The 12,703-nt window shown below is 32.8% G+C and overlaps 1 protein-coding gene across 3 annotated transcripts in view; it reads right to left on the bottom strand.

Moving 5' to 3' along the window:
• GPBP1 (GC-rich promoter binding protein 1) overlaps positions 1 to 12,703 on the bottom strand; it is a 70,789-nt gene that overhangs the window by 56,562 nt on the left and 1,524 nt on the right. For all 3 annotated transcript variants that reach the window (XM_039869976.1, XM_039869978.1, XM_039869979.1), the window contains exon 2: positions 11,714 to 12,662. The gene's annotated coding sequence lies outside the window, so the exon portion shown is untranslated. The remainder of the gene's footprint in view (positions 1 to 11,713; positions 12,663 to 12,703) is intronic.

The raw sequence follows: 12,703 nt of genomic DNA, 5'->3' as shown, positions 1-12,703 counted from the left end.
TAAACATTTATAAAGTGGCTACTCCAAACCAGCATTTTAAACAATATTCTCCACAAGAATACATATTGTTATGGAACGAAGAAACAAAGAGGAATTAAGGGAAGGAGGGAAGATGGGAGATTAACTCATTTTTCCTGGTACCAGTAGTGGCAATTACAGATTAAAAAAAAAAAAAAAGGTGCAATAATGGTAATGATTATCCTCAAATTATCAAAATGTGAAATTCGCCAGAATAAATTAGTGTAAATCTGATATGAAATTAATAATTGGTGACTTTGTGCTGAAACTCCACATGATTAGACTTATTAGCAAAGAATAGAAATTTTGACTTTGAGGGCTGAAAGAGCTAGAGATGCAAAATTATTGACAAAAGTAAACATACAGAAAGGAGAGAGAATTCTTATTTGTGCAAATATCATGTTAACACTTTACATCTCAATTAATGCTAATTAAGAAAAAAGGTATTTAAATCTCCATTTTACAAATTTAAAACACTTTAAAGAGATTGTGCAGAAGGTGTCACAGCTAGTTCCTAATGAGTTTCAAGTAATACAAATTATGTCTTACTCCAGTCTTTTCATCTAAATTACGGCACAGTGCATTTTTAAAAAATATAACTTTCCTAACTATTTACAACAAAATAACAGGCTTGATAATTTGCCTGTCAAAAGCAAATCCACTTTCTAGAACCAGGAAATTGTAAATTAAACATTCAGAATACAATGTCCTTCCCTCAGCAGGAACAGTTTAACCCATTTCTCATTTAGAAAAATAAACTGTAGCTTGCTGCCAGCGTTAATTTAATTTTACATAAATACACTCTGAAGCTAAAGCAAATCTGATTGGTTTTCAATGTGAAAATAGAATATAAAAACTGTTCTTGGAGTTATTTCTAAACAACTTGTCTCTAATCCTAATGTAACAGAAATGTATACATAAATCAGATTCATCAAATGAATCTTCTGCTAACAACTGTTTAGAATGAAGTTTAGAATATCATGCGCAGGAATGCTGCGTTTTCTAGAATTTGACATTTTCAGTGATCGAGAATTACTACATTTTGTAAATGGAAATACCACTACTAAAAACAGAATGTCATCTGTTTCCAAAACTATCGCTATACTAGAGCAATGAGAAAATAATAATAAAAGCGAGATATTTTGTGGCAATCTTTGGGGGTAAGATTAGGATTGCAACCCGTGAATTATCTTGGGGTGAACACTCCTGGCCGCAAGCACTCCTGGCGAGTATTCTCAGAGCAAAGGAGAAATGGGTTAAGTGTCCTACAGAATTTAGATTTTTAGAGAAATTACTCAAAAAAGTTTGTCGTATTTTTTTTGGGGGGGGCAGGGTAACTTAAAATAAAGAAATGCTCTCGGCCCTTTCAGGGAAAAAATACAGTGTCTTAATTTCCAGATTAAATGGCTTTTTAACACCCTTTATTTAATATAATTCCATTTTAAAAGCTACAATGATTAAGACATCATAGCATTAATACATGAATAAAGGAAATATCAGTGGAAGAGAACAGAAAGTCCGTAGGCCCAATCATATACAGAAATTTAGTAAGTGAGAAAAGTTGGGACAACTCTCCTAAATCAAAGCTTACTCAAAATAATCATCAAACGGATCAAAGATTTAGAGGAGAAAAACACAAAGTCACTAGAGAAGAAATGGGAAAATGTTTTAAGATCTCAGAAGGGGAAAGGAGGGTCCTTCTAAAGCATGACACGCGGGCGGAGGTAGAGGGGGAAAATTTTTTAAATCATTTCTTTAAATAAACAAAATTAAGTAAAACATCTTTATAAGCTAAAAAAAATACAGTATGACGCAATGAAAATAATAAAAATACATTTACATATTCAAGTATACACATAAATACAAATAGGGTTCTATGTGAAAAATTCACAATTCATAACCAAGGTCAAAGGAAACAACATACTGGAGGGAAGGGAATACTATTCACACATAGCACTTATAAAGAACTGACTTTCTTTCATACATAAAATGCTCCTACAAATCAGCAGAAAAAAAGAACTCGACAGAAAAATGGGGAAAGAACATAAACAGAGTTCACAGAAAAGGATCTTGCACATGAAAATATTTTATTCTCATTCAAAAGAACAAGGCAAAATGTCTAAGAAAAAAGTCTTATATCCCATTAGTGCTGGAAATTTAAGTTCATATAGCTATTTGAAGAGCAATTTGGCACGGCACTCAAAATTACACTTGGAAATTCCGCTTATAGGAATATATACAAGGATATTCACTAGCATTGTTCCTAATAGTTTAAAAAAAAATTAATGTATATCAATAGAGGTTTGGTTAAATAGACAATAATTCCACCAATAAAAAGAATGGAGTAGCTTTACATGTATTAGTATGGAATAACTTTCCAAGACGTTTCCTTAAGTAAAAAAGGCTACAGAGCAAAGTGGACCTCATGCTACTACTACTATTATGAAGAAAAAAAATATATAACCTGTTTATGTATACCTAAGGTCACGAAAAATACTAAGGAAAAAAACAGTGGTTTCTTCATACAAGATCCATTGCTGGGCAATAGGAGTGAGTGGGTGACTTTTCTCTAAAAACCTTTGTATTTTTTATAATTTGCACCTAGTGGATGTATTAAAAATAATTTTAAATATTCTTTAGTCTAACTCAACTTCACCATTTCCTGAATCCTCAAACTCTTAATATAACCCATCTTTTTCTGAAGCCAAGTTAGGTTGAAGAGCAGCAAACAAGTTTTAACGAATGCATTATGAAATGAGCCTAACCCTAGTCAGTTCATGAAGAGTACTAACAAAGACAGGACCCTTGATATGAAATAGAAGATTTGAAAATTCAAGTACTTTAAAGATATAAGGCTATGAAGACAATAAATAAATATACTACTGAGTACACACAGAACAACTTGCTAGGCAATTTGCTTTGGGCTTTACAACTATTACCTCATTTAGTCCTCACTACATCCTCAGGAGGTTGATATTATCTTTCCTTAAAAACAAGAAAAACAGGTTTTTATAAAGATATGAAGCACATATTGAAGTTCCCAAGGTCACAGTACTAATGAGTGGCAGCTAAAATTCTTAACCACAGTACACACATATACATACTGTAAATAACCCAGGATCCTTTAGAGATCTTACCTGACACAGAATATTAGATTTAATCATAGGTATTGAAGTAATTTTCTTAGTTCTGAGTAAGTCTTACCTGTCAGGCACTGTCTTGAGCTATATCAAACTATACAAAATACATATCTCCATCTTCTAGACAGGTAAAAGACAAGTAGTTTGAGCTACCACTACAGTCACAACTGGTTTTTCCACTAACTTGGCTTTCCCAAATATACTCTTATCCTCTTATCAAATTCAGTCCATGGAAAGTCCTAATTTAAAGAACTAAGGTGAAACATTTTCACTTACTTTTCTCCATTTCCTATAAAAGGAACTCACTTTAATGAGAGACCATAGAGTAATTTATGTGAAAAATATGAAACTACCAGTTGAGTTATAGGAAAAAACTAGGGCAATTAAGTTTGCATTGGAAAAGTCCTTATAACCTCTCATCAGGTGAATCTATTCTTCAAGTAGTTTAACGTCACTAGTGTTCCATGAAATACTACTTTCATCACTCACCTGATGTTACGTGCTGTACAGCCTCAAGTTTAGCATTCTTCTAGAAATTTCATAAATGTGCCCCCTTGCAAGGGATTTGTAACATGCACTTACAAAGAACCAGAACAAGATGATCACACTAAGGAAATCTGTAATACCTAAAATAAAGCTCTATAGGCATAAATCTGCATTTGTATCTTTGAGAAAACATAAAACAATTATGCTTTTCCTCAAAGACATTAGTTAATATAAATGAACTGTCATGGCCTTCCTGATTTCTCAAAATGAGCCTAAAATTCTATTCACCCATATATTTAAAACCTAAAGTGTGTTTTAATTTTTTAAACCGGAGAGAACAATTTCACTAGGTTTCAATCTCTCCAAGTTCAAAACTGGAGAAAAATTGTGAAGGTAAGGATCATAATAAGTCTTTATCAGACAGTCCCTTCAGAAAGCTAAGAACAAAAACAAAGCCAGTCTTGAATCTAACAGACTAGAAGCTCATGTAACAAATTTAAGTCTAGGCAGATAAAACAACAAATCAACTTGGCTATAACTAATCCCCTAACAATTTCACCTAGTCCCCAGTTACACAGCAATTCTATAATAAAAATACCAACTGCATATACTCAATTGGGGAGGGGGGAGTTCAGCTATCTCACATGTTAATAATTATTTTATTCTACAAATAACTGCACTGAGAATTTAACAATATGAGACAAGGTCCCTGCCCTCAGGAAAGTTTGAGACTAAAAAGATAATTAGAGACTATGCTTTGAAAGAAATAAATAGAATAGAGTAATCAGAGAAATTCAAGGGTTATGTAAGGGAGTTGCCCACTTTACATAGAATGGTTAGAGAAAGTCACTTAGAATGTAACATCTGAGCTAAAATGTAAGCTAACAAGGGAAAAATAGAAGGAGGAACAAACATTAAAGGCCCTATGAAAGGAAGAAAAATGCCTGTTGTGTTTAGAGAAAGGCAAATGCCTAGGAACACAGCAAGGTTTCAGAGAAACGGAGGTAACAAATGATGCAGATGCTTATAGGCTAGAGTCTCTACATGATAAGGACAACAAGGTAACTTTCTGGGGTGATGAAAATGTTCTATATTCTCACTGTGGTGGGGTTATACAATTGATTTGTCAAAAATCTTCAAACTGTACACTAAAAAGTATTTATTGTATGCATACCTCAATAAACCTAATTTAAAAAAGGAGTTAATACCCCATGTAAAAATTAGCAGGCAGGTATTGATTTATAAAGACAAACTACTAAAATGTTTGTTTCTATTATAAAACTAGAGGAATAACAGTGTTTCCCATATACAGGCAAACCTTGGAGGTAATGAGGGTTCAGTTCTAGACCACTGCAATAAAGTGAGTATCGCAATAAAAGTCATAATCTTTTTGCCTCCAAAAAAAAAGGGCAACATCTATAGTGCAATAAAACAAGGTATGTTTATATTACTTTGACCCTATGTATTTTCTCTAGTCTGAGGATTAATAAATTTATCCTAAAGCTTTCCTCTATATTAAGGATTGACTCACGTCATCTAAATTGGTTTAGTTTTACTCTCAATTTATGGTAGGGAGAAACTAATGATTTCTTTTGATCATTCCTAGGAATATCATTATCACTACACCAAAGGATAGCTTTAATGCTGGCTAATTGCCCAATCAACTACACTGACAGAAAATATTAGAAAAATAAAGGAAAAGTGCTCTAATTAACACTCTTCTTCTTTAAAAGACAGACATTTAAAAATAATAGATCATTTGTTTCTTTTAAGGGGGAGTGAATGACTTGTAGAGGGTATTTTAGAAATTTGTGTGTGGGTGGTTATCTTCCAGAATGATCACCCCTGTGCTATTATATATTGAAATACATTACAAATGTCTTTCACCTTTTTTATTACAATTGTATATTATTGTGATTGTGCATGGCATGATATTTTATTTCAGGATAGTAAAGGAGATTTTAAAAAGTACTTGTTATAAAAGGTACATGAATCTGACTAGATTCTATACCACTGCTCTAGAGCTGTGCTGTCAATTATGGAAGCTACTAACCATGTTGTTTAAATTTAAACCAAAATTAAATTCCTCAGCTGTACTAGCTGCATTTCAATGCTCAATAACAATTTATGGCTAGTGATTACCATTTACACACAGAACACTCTCACCATTTCACAAAATTCTATTGGATAGCACTGCTCTAATACTTAGAACATTAAGGAAGTTAACTCTAACAGAAGTACAGTGATAACAAAATTCAAATTCCAGCTCTGCCACTTACTGAGGACCTTGGGTAAATTATTTAATCTCAGACTGAGTAAGTTTCTTAAACCTGTTAAATGGAAACAGCATTTATTTCACACGATAATTAGAAAAAGCACTTTCTAAACTGAATACTATATAAACATTAGGTATGAAGTGATCCAGAAGGAAAATATCCCTAAATGACATCAAACTATGTGAAGGGTATATTATAAGCAAGTCACAACTATATTACAGTAAGGAAAATAAAACTTAGTTGCTAAGGATAAAATAAATTATTTTCTAAGTTCCTGAAAAGAATAGTACTTTACTTTCCTCCTATTATCACCTTAGAAACTAACAATGAGCCCTAATGGTTGGGAGTCTAGGCTCTGGACACAATACATGGGTTCAGAAATATACTTACTGGTTGTGTAACCTTGGCAAGCGACTTAAAAACTCTTGCCTTCATTTTCTCATCTGTAACAGGAAGACAAGAGCACCTTCCTATGCACAATGTGTATTAAGATTAGTTAATATATTTAAAAGGCTTAGAACACTGCCTGGTACATGGTAAGCATTAATAAATATTGGTTATTAAAATCTACTCATTATAAATGTCACTATCCAGAAAATATAAAGAACTACAACTCAACAATGAAAATCTGATTAAAAAATGAGCAAAGGACTTGAATAAACATTTCTCCAAAGAAGATACACAAATGGCCAATAAGCACATGAAATGACATCACTAATCATTTGGGACATGCAACTGAAATCACGAGATACCATTTCACACCCATTAGGATGGCTATTATCAAAAACACGGGAAATAAATGTTAGAAAAGATGTGAAGAAATTGGACCCCTTGATAGAAATAAAAACTGGTGGAGCCGCTATGGAAAACAATATGGTGTTTCCTCAAAGAATTAAATAGAATTATATGATCCAGCAATTCCACTCCTGGGTATATACCCAAAAGAATTAAAAGCAAGGATGCAAACAGATATATGTACGCCCATGTTCACAGCAGCACTATTCACAATAGCCAAAAGGTGGAAGCAATCCAAGTGTCCATCAACAGATGAATGGATAAACAAAATACAGTATACACATACAATGGATTATATTTCCTTAAAATAAAGGAAGAAAATTGTGATTCTGACACATGCTACAACATGCATGAATCTCGAGGACATTATGCTAAGTGAAATAAGCTAGTCACAAAAATACAAATAATGCATCACTCCCACTCATATGAGGTACCTAGAGTAGTCAGATTCATAGAAAGGTGACTGCCAGGGGCTGAGAAGGGAGAAAAATGAGGAGTTAATGTTAACTGGGTACACAGAGTTTCAGTTTGGGAAGATGAAAAAAGTTCTGGAGATGGATGGTGGTGATGACTGCAAAACGATCTGAAAGTACTCAATGTCAATAACCTGTACACTCAAAAGTGGCTAAAACAATTAAATTTTATGTTTATTTTACCACAATAAAAAAAAGTTCCCTCATACACTGCTGGATTAGTTTGTGTATGGGAGTAGGAAGGAGTCCTTCCCGCCACATTGGCTAGAAAAACAAAAGGATTTAAATCTTCTAAATTAATTTAAATTTAGAACACACTTTTTTTCCTAAACTTACAATAGTCCAACTTCCTATTTGTAGGGTTAAAACTTTGGCTAGTTACACTGACATCTACTGATTTAGAATTACCTCCTTCCTCCTGGATTTAATATGTCCACGAATTCTTTTGACAAAAGGTGGAGCCTAACTCAACTCCACTCCCCTTGATTGCGGGCTAGATTAATAACTTGCTTCTAGAGAAAAGAATGTGAAAGATTTGACTTCTGAGAATAGGTCATAAAAGTCACTGCACTTCTAACTTTTTTTTCCAGATCACTTGCTCTAGGAGCTGCAAGTGTAACTCAAACTGCCATATTATAAAGAAATGCAAGCAGTTCAATAGAGAAATCCACATATGGTTAAGGAACTGAGTCCTCCAGAAAATAGCCAGCATCAACCTTCCAGCCCAATAAGTATACCATCTTAGAAGACCCTCTTAGTTCCAGTCAAACCTTCAAATGACTGCAGTCCTGGTCAACGTCTTGAGATTTTATTATGAAAGCCCTGGAGGAAACCAGAATCACTCTAAACTGCTCCCATATTTTTGGCCCACAGAAACAATGTGAGATAATAAATATATTTTTTAAACTCACTCACTAGAAGAATACATATTATGTTCACTGAAAAGCAAACTAATTTCTTTTACTGGTATGCATATTTAAAGATAAAACAATTCCTAACAATTTTGCATTTTAAGAATTTTTAAAAACCTATTTGTAAGTTCCAAATTTCAAAGGAAACACAATCTATTTAACTAGGATTTTAAATCTCTTATTCTTGTTAAAAATAAATATATGTATGGGAAACTTAAATATGGTTTTAAAAAATACAATCTGAAAACTGAATTAAAGGGCAGAAAATGAAACACCAAAAACATTACACTCACCAAGCTGTAAACAGAAAGATGACTCAAGAACAAGAAACTGAGCAATGCAGAAACTAGCAATTACCTGAAGGGATATGGAGCAAAAGCCTGTAACTGCTGGGTGGGGCAGCTGACAAAAAAAAAGCAAGCAGGTAAAACCGAAAGGAAAAAAATGTATATTTTGTTTCTCACGAGGGTACTACTGAAAGTAATAGACCTGCTCCCCAGGAAAATAAAAACACCTTTAAGACTATCGATTTCAGAGAATTCTCAAACTGTCTCCCACACTCACCCATGCAGCCAAAAAGAATTCATGTTACAAATCCCACACAAAACGTTAAGGGGCGGTGTGGAAGAGATGGAATACTACTCTTTGTAACCTACTCTACATAGATATGCCAAAGACAGAACCCTAAGGGCTGCTAAAAGTAACAAAAGCAAGAGTTATACTTTAGACAGATTCTCTGGCCACAGGAGACACTATGAAAGAGAATGAAGCTAAAAGCAAAAAGGTGAGTTAATGTTACTTACTTAGTCAAGGACCAAGCTAGAATAAATTAAACTGTATATGGTGAAGCCAGGAGTATACGGTTTTGCAGGTAATGCCATTAATGCAAACAAGGGATAGAAATAACTTCAGCGATTGTGATCAATACTGGCCTGACACATGAAATGTATTAAGTTAAATCTTATAACATTAGAATAAAACTTTACATCTACATTACACTTCACAATTAACAAAAAATCTTCAAATATATTATTTCCATCAGTTTAATGAAGAACTAAGGCCAAAAGACCTTAGGTGAATATACAAGGTCACACAGGCCCTTTTCTAGAAATTCAAAATCCTAATCCAAAAATCCAATTCCTGGCCATTACCATTTTCTACATTATTACCCTCACCTGGATCTAAACTGTTACCTAACATTTTTAAGTGAAATTAAACAATAGGTGGTTGGATCAAAGACAATCTGGCCTGGGTTTAGGTTTTATCCTTTTGTGCTAATTTTACTTTCAGACTAGAGGTTCTCATCCTTATTACCCTCTCCTGCAACTCTCTAAATTTTATTTTGTTTGCTCACTCCTATTCTTCTCCTATTTATTTCCCATAACTGTTATTTTCCTATTCCTCTTTTCCTCAATTCTAAAGTGTCAACAGCTTTAAACACAAAAATCCATGTAATCTGTTTAAAAGAAAAGGTAACATGCATTTATACCTTTGCGAAGAGGTGCTGAATGAATGAGATCCGAACATAACCTGACATCACATTTTAATTTTTAGCTAACGAAAGTTATCACTCAAATAGCTACTAACAGCAAAACCAATAATAGTTTCTCTTGTCCTTTAACTTGTCTCCAAGCTCCAGTAGTAATACTAACCAGAGAAGCAGTATATGAAAGGAAAAAAATATCAAAGACATTGCTCAAATAAAATGAGTTAACAAAGTAAAATCCACTAAGCAGTGTATGCCATAATGATTAAGAAGAGTATGGGGCTTGGAGATTTGGTCCAGACTTAAACCTAACCTGAATCTTAACCAAGTTAACTTTCTCCCAGTCTCAATCTCCCTAAATTTTAATTTTCTCAGCAATACTGCTGTTAACTATAATAGTACATCCCTCAGAGAATTATTATAAGAATTAAGTTATACCATGTAAAGTACACAACAAAATATATGACACAATCATCACCGATAAATGTTAGTCACTTTGTTATTTTTAGACCTATAGTTTAAGGTACAAGAGAAAAAAAGAAAAAATGGGAGAAGAGTTGATAGAGAGAAAAAGAGGTACTTATGTGGGGAAAGCAGCAGCAGCTCAGTAACTGTTCCAATTACTACTGCTACTATATATTTCATGCCAAGAAAATAAAATAATTTATCAAAACGTTCAAGTAAGTAAATCTGTCTTTGAACAATTACTGTAAGCAAAGTTCACAAATATTCAAGAATTAAAGTTAATTGTTAAAAACCCTAGTCTCTGAAGCAATCTTTATCTTGATACTAGACTGCTTGGGGTAACATCACCAATAGGAGCAATTTAAAGAAAAATAATCACAAATAATAAATGTTATGCAGTGCTTTTCTATGAATAAAGGTCACTCATTTCTAGTATGACTTCGTTATCGCATTTAAAATACATACTCTTAGACAACTTGAAAAGTCATTAAATTGAGAATACATAAAATACAAGATCCCTGAATCAAGGGGCAGGGGAGAACGTTCTCACATTTTTATATAAATCAAATTCGTGGAAACTCAAAAGTGCTACACAGTTCTGACAGAAAACACAAATAACCTATTTTATCAGATTTACTAAACTCTAATCTCAATTTTGAATCAGAATAATGTTATATATGTATATCTATATACATTCATTCTTGTGGGCCCTACCACCTCTTCTGCTATAAATAAGCTAGCAGGATTCAACAGTATAGCAAAAGTTTTTTTCAAAACAAACAACAGATAAGTTATAAGGTCATCACGGTAAAGTGTTCAAAAATTACAATCTTTTATCTTAGATAATTAAATGAAATAAACTCTAATTTCGGCTATGTTGACATATTCATTAACAGTAATTGCTTAAAAAATAAATTCTAGTGAATTTTTTAAAAACACTAGTGAATGCCTGAGTCAATGAAAAACTAAACATAGTAACTATTGGTAACTAAAATCACCATTTGATGCTGAAAAATACAAATATTATTAAAAGATATTTGCCAAAAAGATTTCTATTATGCAATTAATATTCAGTAATTTTAAAAAATGGTTTATAAACTTAAGCCTACCCTTCTAGGAGAAAAAAAAGCATACTCATTTTTTAAGTTTTTTTAAAAGCTCTTAATGCATCTTGCTCAGTTCTCAGTTTAATAATGACCTGACTTTTTGGAATTGAGATCTCAAGGAATAATTTGAATTATAAAACCCCTTCAACAAATTGTTTCAAAAACTCAATTTCTATGATGATTATGCCTTAGAAGCTATTTCGTGAAATACCAGATTAAAAACCAAGCCCTATAATTTGTTTCAAACATGAAATAATTTGTTGGGTTTTTTCCTTCCAATCTAAGAATCCATAAGCCTAAGGTGAATGGCCATATGGATTTGTTTACTTTAGGAGCAAAAAAACTTAAAGAATGAACGGTCTGATCTAAAATACTCTTAAAACTTAACTCTTTCTATATTTAAATTTACTTAAGTTGCTTTTGGACTGTCCAGGAATCTCAAACCAAGCAATATTATTGCAAGAAACTGAAAGGCTTCCAAGAATAACAGAGGATAAACTTGACTCTCATTACATTTTACAAACGATCATTTGATTTGTTCACCACATAGTACTTACAAATTCCAACAGGACCGCACAGGAAGGTGTTGGGTTTTTCTCTGTTATGTTTTCCAGTTTGTTTTATTTTGTATCCTCTGAAATAAAATCCAAGTTCTCTGAAGATACTTAACCTATGACTATTTGACATAGAGTTATTTCAAGTCAGCTACCCATACTTCTGTTTTAAAGTTTTCATATGGCTATCTCCAGAATTAGCCAAGTTCCTTGGATTTAAGATTATAAAGTCTTCTTTATTATTCCATGTACTTGACACTGTTGTACTTATCCACTCCAGATGAAATATCCAATTTATGAGCCAAAAAGCAAAAACAAAAAGAAAATTTCACATCTGAAGAGCATTCCTAAACATCAGCATATACAGACACATAGCTATCTCAATACTACCATGCTGCTGGGAAACTGCAACATCTTAAATTTCCATGTAAATAAAAGATAAAAGGAAAAAAACTGTATTCTTTCAATGTCTTCATTTAGAAAACCTGTCCCATTGTGACATGAATAGGGCTGAAGTCAAAAATTCCTAGAACTTTTAATACAGGTAAAAATAAACTGCCATGAAACTTCAGCAATATTTAAACAGTAATTTGAAACTGCCGAAACTACTCAGTACACAAATCAAACATATCTTACAGTTTTGGCTGAAGAACACCAACAGGGGAGGGGTTGGGGGAAGGCAAAAAAAATACCACCAGCTGAAATACTTTAACCAGTTATATAATCCGTTTGAACCAAAACACTGAAGAAATATCTGAGTTTCTTTTTAAGTAGCTTGTAGAACTGTTCACTACTATTAAATTCACTTCAGAGATGATTCTTGCCAATTTTAATAAACTTCTGGGGCAAAATTATCCAAAAACATTGTAATTCCAAAATGGCCACTTGAAATATCCGGGGCCTTTTACACAAAACCTAGAAGATGATCTTCATATCTGAGTAATTCAATCACCTGTAAAAGTTATAAAAAAAAAAAAAAACTTAAATTACACA

Source organism: Pteropus medius, unplaced genomic scaffold (assembly GCF_902729225.1).
Source record: "Pteropus medius unplaced genomic scaffold, Ma_sr-lr_union100, whole genome shotgun sequence".
Taxonomy (NCBI): Eukaryota; Metazoa; Chordata; class Mammalia; order Chiroptera; family Pteropodidae; genus Pteropus; species Pteropus medius.
Note: the sequence above shows the minus strand (reverse complement) of the source record. Positions and strands in the feature narration are given on the sequence as shown.